General features: G+C 44.1%; 1 protein-coding gene across 2 annotated transcripts in view; it reads left to right on the plus strand.

Annotated features, from left to right (window-relative positions):
• Positions 1-12,500, plus strand: part of LOC135114640 (FAD-dependent oxidoreductase domain-containing protein 2-like) — a 68,747-nt gene that overhangs the window by 7,954 nt on the left and 48,293 nt on the right. The window lies entirely within an intron of this gene.

The following is a 12,500-nucleotide window of genomic DNA, read 5'->3' on the forward strand; positions in this document are numbered from 1 at the left end:
TGGCGACCCATTATTGGCATTCTTACTTACACGTGTGTTTCGTGACCTCGCCTCACCTTTGACCTCAACTCTGTGATTGTTTACGTTTCTTTCTTTTCTTTCATTTTCTTTTTTTTCCCGATACTTTTCCGCAGCGGCTGTCACTTGTTGGATGCCTGTGTGTTTTACGACCGTAGGGCAAACGTGGCGATGAGAGAGAGAGAGAGAGAGAGAGAGAGAGAGAGAGAGAGAGAGAGAGAGAGAGAGAGAGAGAGAGAGAGAGAGAGAGAGAAAGTAACGCCCTCCCACACACATCACACACGCACACACATACGCACCACACATACGCACACACACATGCACTTTAACCTTATCACATTTATGAATTTCCGTGTCTAAAGATCGGTTATAATTACTTAAGATCACGTGTTGTCCCTTGTGACTGACTGCTGCTGTACTGTCTGGCTTCAAAGTGTCTGTTACGTTAGGTTAGTCAGAGGAAGAAATGTTGGGCTGAAGAAATGATGGTTATAGCAAGAAATGTTGGTAGCGATGTTAGTTCTGGAAAACAATGTTAGTTATAGGAGGGAGCGTTGGTAGGGATGTCAGTTATAAGAATAAATGTTGGTAGGGATGTTGGTTACAAGAGAAATTGTTAGGTTAGAAAGGAATTTTAGTTATAGGAGAAATTTTACAGGAAGGGATGTTAGTTCTGGCAGGAAGTATTAGTTATAGGAAAGAATGTTATAAGAAGGATGTTGTTATAAGGAATGCTGGTTATAGGGAGAAATATTAGTTATAGGAGGGAATATTACAGAAAGAAATGTTTACTTTTAGGAAGAAATGCTGGTAGAAATGTTAGGTATAAGAATAATATTGATAGGAAAGTTAATTATAGGAAGGGAAACATATAGATTACAGAAATATAGAGAAAACAAAGATTCTAACCCCCCCCCTTTTAAGTGCATTGTATAGAGACTAAGACCTTTAAACACACCACAATCAAGAACAGTATCTCGCTAATTCATTGAAGAAAGCCTCTACAACCTGATCAGCGGGACGCGAACTTTAGACTGCCAATGAAAAGCCACGATTTTACCGGTGAGCTGTGTGTGTGTGTGTGTGTGTGTGTGTGTGTGTATGTGTGTGTGTGTGTTATAACTTTGGTTCATTATATCATTAAAGTGCTTATGAACTTTATATGCGGAGTAAAAATTAGAGTTGTTGTAATTATCTTTGTTGTTGTTCTTGTTGTTGTTTTCATACATTTCATAAAACATTATATAATTATTCATTTTGTGTATTTCTCTTGGCCTTCTTTCATGCCTTCTTTCATCACGAAGCTGCGTCTGTCCTTGTTTAGTGGACTATCTCAATTTATTCGTTTCCATGTCTTGTTCTTTACCTTCCATTTTTATTTACCTTTGTTCTTGTTCATCTCGTTTGCTTAGGATGGGAAGTGAAATAGACACGTATACATATGTTGTTGTTGTTGTTCTTGTTGTTGTTGTTGGTGGTGGTGGTGGTGGTGGTGGTGATGATGATGCAACTTCCGTCATTTAAATTTTATGAGATGGAACAAATTTGCGTGGCCAATAGGTCTCTCTCTCTCTCTCTCTCTCTCTCTCTCTCTCTCTCTCTCTCTCTCTCTCTCTCTCTCTCTCTCTCTCTCTCTCTCTCTCTCTCTCTCTCATTTTGGATATGTCTTCTATTTTTTCGTCTCCAGCATCAGCATATGTACACACACACACACACACACACACACACACACACACACACACACACACACACACACACACACACACAGCGCGATTCCCACCATGGTGCGAGCCATCAATCAATAGTATTTCCCTTCTAGATTAGACTTAGCTTTAGGATTAATGTTAAGTATTTCCCCACCCGCTCTGTACATTTTCAGTTTATTATCATTATTATTATTATTATTATTATTATTATTATTATTATTATTATTATTACTATTATTATTATTATTATTATTATTATTATTATTATTATTATTATTATACACATATACACACACACACACACACACACACACACACACACACACACACACACACACACACACACACACACACACACACACACACACACACACACACACCACACACACACACACACCTCAATATATTCTCACTATTAAAGGCAAAACAAAACTCGTAGCGACGGGAAAATTTACATAGAGGGAAAATTAATATTAGTCTGGAGAAACTTCATTAGCATTTTTATCTATTTTTTATTCAGTTATACCGATGATTTTGCATAGCGTATCCCCCAGAGAGAGAGAGAGAGAGAGAGAGAGAGAGAGAGAGAGAGAGAGAGAGAGAGAGAGAGAGAGAGAGAGGGAGTCGTGTTTTCCTCAGGACACGATGTAAAGAAACGACCAAGGAAGGAATTAAACTTTCACCTACGTCTTGCAACTTTGCGTCGTTTTTCGCTCGTGTGTCCAGAAGGAAAGAAAACACGCGGAAAAACACCACACCCTCCATCACCACCGCCAATAACACCACTAACACCAACAACAAAATAACTAGTTCTCAAGTCACTATCGTCATTGCCACCACCGCCACCACCACCACCACCAACAACAACAACAACATGACTAATTCCCAGGTCACCATTGTCTCTCTGACCCGTGCCGTGACACAATCTAGCCTGAGCGTGTCATACAAAGCCGCGTTATCAGCGACGTCAGTAATCCGTATTCAGAAACGCTTTGCTGTCTCACCACGTCTGTTTTCAAAGGCCACAGAGATGATTAGCCGGGTTCTCAAGAGTGTTTCACCTGTTGATAATGTGAATATCTTGTTGATCTGTCACTAGGACCATTTAAACACCCTTTAAAACCCGTGCGTATGTAGCTTCAACTGCATAGTCTTTTGAAAGTAGTGTGGGTGTAGCACGGATGTGTTTCTGCATATGGTTCAGTGTGCAATGCCGTAATGTATGGACCAATGAATCTCTCTCTCTCTCTCTCTCTCTCTCTCTCTCTCTCTCTCTCTCTCTTGATGCTAGAAGTGGTTCGGGATTTCTCCTGAGCCACGCCTTTAGAACGGCAGCTTCTTGGTTTGGACTTTGACACATCCGAGGACTAAGATCAAGCTCAATATAGCTAACTTAATCCTTCTCTATTTATCGCTTCAGTAGTACCGCTTGGTCACCGCCGTCTGACCTGCCCTTTGACGAGAAAGAATAGTCTGGGTACGGCAGGTGATTAAGAGGTTTGGGGTACATATCAGTGGTTAGGGAGAGGAAGGAGGCACAGGCGTGGTCAGAAACTCAAACTTCCGTGCAAGAGTCTCTACCTACACGTGTACCCTGGTTCACACTGCACGGACACTAATTGATGCCGCTGGTGACGCTGCTCCGTGCGCCAAAGCAGAGTAGCTTGAAGCGAGCGTGTGTTGCTGTCGGTTCCTCGTTACTTTAGTGGACGCGCGTCGCTTTCCTAAGGGAGAAGGGAAAGCGGGAGGAAGATGAATGAGAAGGGAAAACAGCAGGAAGGGGAAGAGAAGGAAGAAGATAAGGAAGAATTTGTTATTATCATCATCATTATGAGTATAAATATTAACTCCACTTTCTTTTATCTTCATCTAAAAACCATAACAATTAACCTAACACCATTTTCCATTACCTTCATCTAAATCCCACAACAACTTACCCGCATCGTCTTTCCCTCCTTTTCACTTCCTTCACTAGCATTCTAAATCTCATTTTGTCCACCACGCCACTTTGTTCAGCCTCCTCTTCTCATTACCATTCCGCTCCCTCACCGTCTCGGCTTCCCTGTGTGCCGTGTCGCGGGGCAGAAGGGAAAGAATCATTGAGCTGAGGACTTGTGGTGGCTAACAGAAAGAGAGAGAGAGAGAGAGAGAGAGAGAGAGAGAGAGAGAGAGAGAGAGAGAGAGAGAGAGAGAGAGAGAGAGAGAGAGAGAGAGAAGAATACGACTGGAGACTCTCAAAATAGCCTGCAGAGTGGTGGGATTTGAGTCTCAGTAAAGGGAAAAGAGGCGCGGAAGGGAGAGGTGTCTCAGGCAGAAGAGGCGAATCAAGGCTCGCCCACTGAAGCCTTGCGCTCTTTTACGTCCCTCTGGAGTGAGTTGGGTAAATGAAAGCCCTGGGAAGTCACCGCGCGCGGGACCTCAAGCTTGTGAGACTGTGAGGTTGTGAGTTTCTGCGTGTGTTTGTATTTGAATGAGATGGTTTTGTTTAAAGGGATATATAGAGTTGTTACGTAGACGAGTGAGTTGGTTAGTGAATGGATAGTGAGGTTGTTAGTGATAGTGGGTGGATGGTGCAATGTGGATGGGGTGGAAATAAAGAGCTGTTACGTGCGTGGACGAGTGAGTGAGTGAATGGTGAGATTGTTGGTGGTGGTGAGTGAATGGTGCAATGTGAATGAAATAGTTCATTTATTTAAGGAAAGACATCAAGAAGAATGACTGGTAACATAGTTGAGGGATATAATAAATGATACACTGTGGATGAAATGGTTTGTTTAAGGAACGAATGGAGATACAGTATTGTTAATGATACTTTACAAAACCATAAGAAAATAAGTGACCCTGCAAGAAGCCATTTGTAATCGCCAGCTGTCGCCTCACAAGGCCCCAAACTGGCCTCGATCAGCGAGGACAGAAACACCGAACGTGCTTCGATCAGCAAGGACAGAAACAACGAATGGGGTCTCGATCAGCAGGGACAGAGACACCAAGTGTGCCTCGACCAGCGAGAACAGACCCACCAAACAGGCCTCGATCAGCGAGGACAGCAACAACGAACAGACCTCGATCAACGAGGACAGCAACACCGAAATGGCCTCGATCAGCGAGAAAAGAAACACCAGCACTCTTACCCAGGGAAATCAAGATCGGAAGGTAGGAGAGAGGACCTTCAGTCACTGACGAGTGGATTGCTGGATCATTCCTGATCAAACAAGGACAAACATTAGTTGAAGGATGGGATGTGTTCATGCGTCTGACTAAGTATGGTTGAAGTAAGCAGAGAACTATAACGGACTGTTGGGAGCAGGCGTGGAGCTGAGGATATGAAATACGCTTTTGGCCAAAGATGAGAATGAAACCTGTCATAACGAGACATATAGGCGGAGTTAGAGACGTGTTCGAATCCTTTCTGACCACTTCTTAGTGGCCGCTGTGTACTTGAAGATATCACCAGGCAATTCTGCACATGATGGTGCATCGGCAGAGGCGAGAGTGACTACGTTGCGGAGTTTTCCCCCGGAGCTTGCGAGCTGGCACTGTAACATGAATGTCGGGATTTTTTCCACTCATTTAACGCAGTCGCTCTCCTATCACGTGTCTTTGTCTAGTTCAGATACTGATCACGTTGTATCGTCAATTAGCTGATCAAGTTAAGAGACTTATGTTAAGAGAAAGAGCTTTAGAAAGGCTTTAGAACTGCTTCAGCTATAGAAAGGTGTCCTTACGGTCCCTACATAGCTTCAGAAAGGTAACCTGTACAAGGTGAAGATCCTGAAGAGACACCCCTCCGGCCGAGCAGGATGGCCCAAGACAGCTTCCACGTGAGCAATGGAACGCAATTTGGTGGGTCAAGCGCTGCTATGGAACAGTTATTGATACAAAGCAGACTCGCCAGAGGTGATGCCGAGTGATGACAGCTACATGCTGAAGGTTAAGGTGAGAGCCATATGGTGTAGTGCTCTTAATGCCAAGTATGAAGCTTTGTCCGTTAAAAGAGGTTGGACACGTCAGGGAAGCAGGAGTAGTGGGAATCCTGGGGTGCAACCCTCTTCGAGCGAAGGGGGCCCCAGACCTGCTGTGGAGAACAGAAACACCAAACACTCCTCATCTAGTGACGACACAAAGAGCGAATATACCACATCTAGCGTGGACGGAACCACAGCACACAAGAAGAAACCACGGGCTAGGACCACCACCACCCTGATCAGCAAGGACAGAAACACGGAATGGGCTTCATCGAACGAGGACAGACACAGAGCTGGGTTCTCAAGTGATGAGGCTCAGTCACCGGACAAGGATGGAAAGCGTGCTAGACGCCTAAGGACGAGCGCACCGCAGCAAACCAACAGGTCAGGAAACACGCCCAGAAGGGGCATGGCTCTTGTGATGTCCTGCTTGAGACGGTAAGGCTGATACATGCTGAACTCCCCAAGCTCCTGGCAGGGAGGGTCAAGAGTTACTGGACCTTTAAGAGGCAGTTCCAGGAATTCTATCTTTACTCATCGGCCTCAGACACATACAAGCTCAACCGGATGTTCACCAGCTGTTCCAGGGAGGTACAAGACTTTCAAACCCTCTCCACCTTATGTGGCCGATTGACTTTTTACATCTCCTTCGCTAAGAATCTGGTCAAACTACATGAGGTTGAAAACACTCCAACAATGAGAGATATTCTGCTGAGATTCATTGAACCCATGCAGGCTCGATGGACTGCATGGACTGGTACTGGGAAAAGGAGCAGACACAGCCAGCACATAAAGGACTTGCTCCAGTTCATGAAAAACGAAACAAAGAGAGTGGAAAACGCACTAAGGTTAAAGGAACAGCATCGTATAACAATGAAAGCGCTATGTGGAGTGGAACAGGAGACCCAGCAAAGGACGACATCCAGGCAAGAGTGCTGCTGGAGCCAATATGAAACGTAAACCAAAAAACCGCGTTAGACAGCAGGTGCGAGAGACGTCCCTGACCACGCACGCTGAGTCTCGCGCAGGTTACAGGGGGAGTAAAGTGAAAGGTGATGGGTGCCACCTCTGTGGTGACAGTCATGGTCTCCCTGCCTGTTCAGTGTTCCAGGTCCTGCCTGTAGAGCATTGCAAGCGAGTTGTAAAGGCCCAAGGAAGATGTTTCGTTTGTCTCAGGGATTCTTATATGGCAAAGGACTACAAGGCTCGGTCTTGTGATATAAAAGATTGCAATGGAAGACACTCCCGGTGGCTCCATGGACCAGCCCAGGGGGAACCGCGCCATGCAGAAAGTACGAACCTGAATCTGAGAGATGCCAACCACAACGAATGATTAGGGCAAGGGAGGGAGCTGGATCGCACATATAACAGAAGAAAGAACGAAGGTGGCTTTGCCTATCAGGCTGGTGGTTCTCACATTGGACAAAGATACCAAATGGAAAGTGACTGTTTACGCGCTGCTAGACTCCAGCAGTACTCGCACCTTCTGCTCAAAGAAGATGATACACCAACTGGGGTTACAGGAGACTAAAGAAATGACAGTAATCTCTACCCTTGTGCAGACAGAACACCGGGAATCCACCTGTGTTACACTCATGGTCGCAGGACTTCACACTAGGAGAGCGGCTCCTCTGAGACTCAAAGGGTCAGTGTCATAGAGTCCTTTCCTAATGGTATGACAGACACTGGAGTTGGCTGCACACTGGCCTCATTTAAGGAACTTGATGCCTTTATAGTGACACGGGAAACATAAGAAACAGCTGACAGTAGAGCTATTGGTCGGACAAGACACCCCTACGGCGCTGACACCATTGGAAATCCGGAGAGGCCGAGATGGAGACCCATTTGCAATCGGACAAAGTTAGGGTGAGAAATAAATGGCCACTTGGAGCTGACGAAATAAAGAGCTACGAGTTTCAGTACCTTTGTGGAAGAGGCGGCGACAGTTGGTCTCCAAGATCTGTTGTCAGAGATGATGAGACGATTCTGGGAAATAGAGGACCGTGACGACCCGGAAAGAATGGGGATTTCAATAGAAGACCAACGAGTTTGCCTCAATGGGAAGCAGAACAGGTTAAGTTTGAGAACCATTATCAACTACCAATACCCTTTCAGGACGATGTACCGTCGATGCCTGACAACATGCAAATGATTCTCAGATGTCTCATGGGGCTAAGAACACGGCTGAGTCGTGACGAAGCCCTCAGGGACCGTTATCTAAAGGAAATGGAAGAACTAATGTCCATAGGGTATACTGAGAAAGTTAGCCTGGAGGGGTGCTCACTTGGTAAGACGTGGTATCTTCCTCATCACCTGGTGTTCAACCCCAACAAACCAGAAAAGAACACGCATCGTTTTTTACTGTGCTGCCCTATTCGAGGGAGCCGCGCTGGAAAAGCCAGTCATGCAAGGACCTGACATGATCAAGAACTTACTAGGCATCTTGATCAGCTTTAGAGAAGGAAGAGTGGCTTTGTCTGCGGACATAGAGGCCATGTTCCATCAAGTTCTGGTGGATCTCAGAGATCGTAATGTCTTGCAATTCTTCTGGTGGCAACAAGGTGACTTCATGAAGCAACCTTGCACATATCGCATGACAAGGCATCTTTTGGAGAAGTTTGGAGTCCTGCAAGTGCTACCTTTGCTCTACGCCAGACCCTGAAGGAGGGAGGAGTGACGGCTAGTGAAGCCAAGAGAAGCTTTTATGTTGTTGATCTTTTACTCTCCACTGACTCAGCGGATGAGGCGATTCGGTGTGCCCATGAGTTACAGGATTGCTTGGAGCGAGGGAGTTTTCACCTCACCAAGTGGATGTCTAATTCAAAGAAGATCACGGCTACAATACCTCAGCGGGAAAGAAGCATCTGAATCAAAGACATTGATCTGGACGAATTACCCGTGGACAGAGCACTAGGAGTTTTATGGAGTCTGGAGGATGCTTGTTGGAGGATGCTCATGTGTGCTTTTCTTTTTTTTTTAACATTAATTGCACCAATTGAATATTTCTTGTGTTTATACATTTGATATTGTCTGTGTTTTGCACGATGATTGCGTTCATTAATGAATATGTTGAAGAAATATAAAGTGACAGCTAATAACTTTGAATGACTTCAGAATGAATGCGATTGAGAAATTTTGACTTGCAAGAAATGTAAATAATTAGTAGTTATTAATTAAAATGTGAAAATACTTGTGAGTTTTCCAGTAGCCTTTACATACCAATTCCTTGTAACATGTAGGTCCACGACAATTGTGAAGGATCTTAATGGGTAACATGAAGTAGTCGGAGGATGGAGGAGAAGGGGAAAACAAGCCCTGAATCATCTAAGGCAGAGTTTTTGATAAAGATTTGAGCGAAGAGTTCAGCTTTAAAAATAGATGAGATGGCAGTGGTGCCATCAGGTTGAAATAAAGGACGAAAAGATAAAGAGGCAAAATTATTGGTGTTTGTGGCTAGGTGCCACAAATCTCGAGGGGAGTTAGATCTTGAAAGATTTTGACACTTTGTATTAATAAAGGAATTTTTGTCTAGTTGGAGAACAAACCTTGGCATGATTCCGGGCAGAAATGTAAAGCGCATGAGATTCAGATGTAGGTGATTCTTGTAGGCAGGGACCGCAATCCTCTTGCTGTAGATTACTCCATAAAAAACTGAGTTTTTAGGTTTGCAACTAAGTGCCTGGTTGCAGGCTGGGACGTGTGTGTCAGCGAATATGTTATGAAGTGCCGTGGGCGGTGGAGAGAAGATAAAGAAGCACTTAAGTAGGGAGTTTATAAAGACTAATTTCGTCATGCGAGAGTGGTACGAGTGGAACACTCGAGCGATAAACACGGCTACTGCTTTTATTACGTTACGCTAACGTCAGCGAAACAGTGCTGCTCGTGGTTATCAACTACCTACTTATTCCTCACTCTTTCTAATGTTTCGTTCAATTACTCCGTTTCATAATAGTGTTTTCAATCACCCACCTTTTTAACGTAGTTTCTTGAGTCTTTAGGGACAGTTTTCCCACACAGGTTTATCCTAAGCTACGACGTGAGGAAGAATGAGTGGTGAAATGAAAGACAGTGTGGACGCTGGAATGTTGATTGAGTGATGGTTGAGTGTGCTGAGGCGCTACGACTCAGATCACGCGCGCCCTGCTGGTGGAGGGAGCGTGTGCGCCCAGAGAAATGATGTATGAAGAGGGAGAGAGAGAGAGAGAGAGAGAGAGAGAGAGAGAGAGAGAGAGAGAGAGAGAGAGAGAGAGAGAGAGAGAGATTATAAGATGCAAAATTACTTACTTTCAAAGGGAGACGCAGGCAAACACTGACGATACACCCCCCGCGCCAGAGATGAAGCCGCTGAAGGGAGCTGGATATTAAGTTTTTAGCCTTCTATTTATAAAGGCTTTGGGTTTTCATGAAGACTATTTCCAAAAACCACAATGATGATTAGCTGGATTCTCGTGAGTGTTTTTTTTTTTTTTTCCAGTTGATGATAGAAAATACTTGTTAAACTGTCACTGGATTCATGAAAGCTTCCTTGAAAACCTTCTCCCAGTAACTTTCACTTTCAAAAGCCACATGAATGATTAATTTGGGTTCCCATGAGTGCTTTTTACTCGCTGATGATGCAGAACACACATTAAACTGTCACTACAACCATAAAAACCCTTGAAAACACCATCCAAAACTTCCTTAAAAACCACCCCATTGACCTTCACTCGGCTATGCCATAAAGATAACTAACTTGGTTCTCATAAGCGTATTTTTTTCTTTTCTTTTCCTGATGATAATATAGATATTCTGCTGTATTATCACTAGTCATGAAAACACCCTTGAAAACACCCTTGAGAACTCCCAGTAACTCCCACTTAAAGTCTACTGACGGTGCTCGATATGTGACAGACTAAAATTAAATAATAAGAGTGTTTTTTTTTTTTTTGGAGTATTTTGAGGTTTGAGTATTGCCATACTTGAGTCATCGAACGAAAGAGTGTACAGAGAGAATGAATATTGTAAATGGGTATTGTGAAAGATGAATAAACACAGATGGGAATAAATAAAAGGATGAGGAAGAGTGAGGAAATGGAAAGAATAGATAATAATAATAATAATAAAAAAAAGGTACAGTAAAAAAAATAAATGTAAATAATGTCGGGGATAAGAAAGAAAAGGATGAAGAAGAATGAGGAAATGGAGAGGATAGATGATAAAAAAAAAGTTTACAGTAAAAAGATAAACACTGGTGCGAATAAGAAAGAAAAAAGAATAAAGAAGAATTAAAAAAATAAACAATAAAAAAAACGAGAAGAAAGAAAAAAAGATGAAGAAGAATGAGGAAACGGTTAGAGCCTATGCATGAAAGAAGAAGAAGGAGGGAGAGGGAGGGAGAGTGATGAGAGGTAGGGAGAGGGAGGGAGAGGGAGTGGGAGGACACGTAACATCTGGGCAAACAAAGCCTTGGTCATCATCCCTCATAATCGGTCTTCACAGGTGCAAGGGAGAGAGAGAGAGAGAGAGAGAGAGAGAGAGAGAGAGAGAGAGAGAGAGAGAGAGAGAGAGAGAGAGAGAGAGAGAGAGAGAGAGAGAATACAGGAGTGCAGGCTTGAAAGAGAGGAGTTAGAGCAGAGGATAAGAGAAAGAGCTTGTGAGAGAACACAACGGGGTAAAGGGAGAGAGGGAGAGGGAGAGGGAGACGTGTGAGAGGTGAGAGGACAAGGAATGGAACTTGTGAGGGGAGGAAAGGGAGAATAGAGAGAAAAGAGACTCAGGAAGGGAAAGAGAGAGAGAGAGAGAGAGAGAGAGAGAGAGAGAGAGAGAGAGAGAGAGACATACACACACAGAAACAAGCATACAGACAGACGCACACACGCACTTTGAAATAGACAGATACACACAGATACAAGAACAGGTAGAGACAGGAAGACAGAGACAGAGAGAGATCAGATACACACAATTTGATCTTACCTGTCACTTTGGGAACACCTGACGGCACTAGGGGAAAGACAAGACTGCCCCTCGCCTGTCACACGCCACGCAGAGGACACGCAAATCCCGTCTCGCTTGCAGCCACTCACTCAGACATGACAAGGGTCCTGGTGGTGGTGGCGGTGGTGGTCAGGGAACACATAGACGAGTATGGTGATGCTTCATGAATATTCTGAGGTGAAGTTGGACCCTGGCAACATTGGAGGTGTTTAGAGAGAGAGAGGGAGAGAGAGAGAGAGAGAGAGAGAGAGAGAGAGAGAGAGAGAGAGAGAGAGAGAGAGAGAGAGAGAGAGAGAGAGAGAGAGAGAGAGTCAGTCAGTCTATGCAATATATCTCCATATATTTTCGTACCTTGAAAAAACAAAGTTGAATTTTGTAATGATTAAATATGTTGGAGAGAAGTTCCTTCCCCTCCTCCTCTTCCTCCTCCTCCTCCTCCTCCTCCTCCTCCTTCTCCTGTGTGTCATCACTAAATCAAGCAAACACTACATCGAAGTCATTAAAATTGCCAGTAAATTAATAGGCTTCATAGGAAGATCTTTCTCTTTCAAATATGATAAAATAATCTTGACCTTGTATAACTCACTCGTATGTTCTCATCTTGAGTACAACGTACAAGCAGTAGACATCATCTCTTTCTTACTTTCCTCTCAAATTCCATGTCGTTTTCCTGTACAACATGGTACCATTTCCTTTTTCCGGCCAGCTTCGGCTGGAGAGATGGGGAGGTGGTGGAAGGAACCTTCTTCTGTGCTATCCTTCTCTCCCACTAATAGTTAGAGTAAAATAGTTATCCAAACAGCCTTGTAAGGACCTCAGGGTCTGTTGCTGTTTGGAC

Source organism: Scylla paramamosain, chromosome 28, assembly GCF_035594125.1.
Source record: "Scylla paramamosain isolate STU-SP2022 chromosome 28, ASM3559412v1, whole genome shotgun sequence".
Classification (NCBI taxonomy): Eukaryota; Metazoa; Arthropoda; class Malacostraca; order Decapoda; family Portunidae; genus Scylla; species Scylla paramamosain.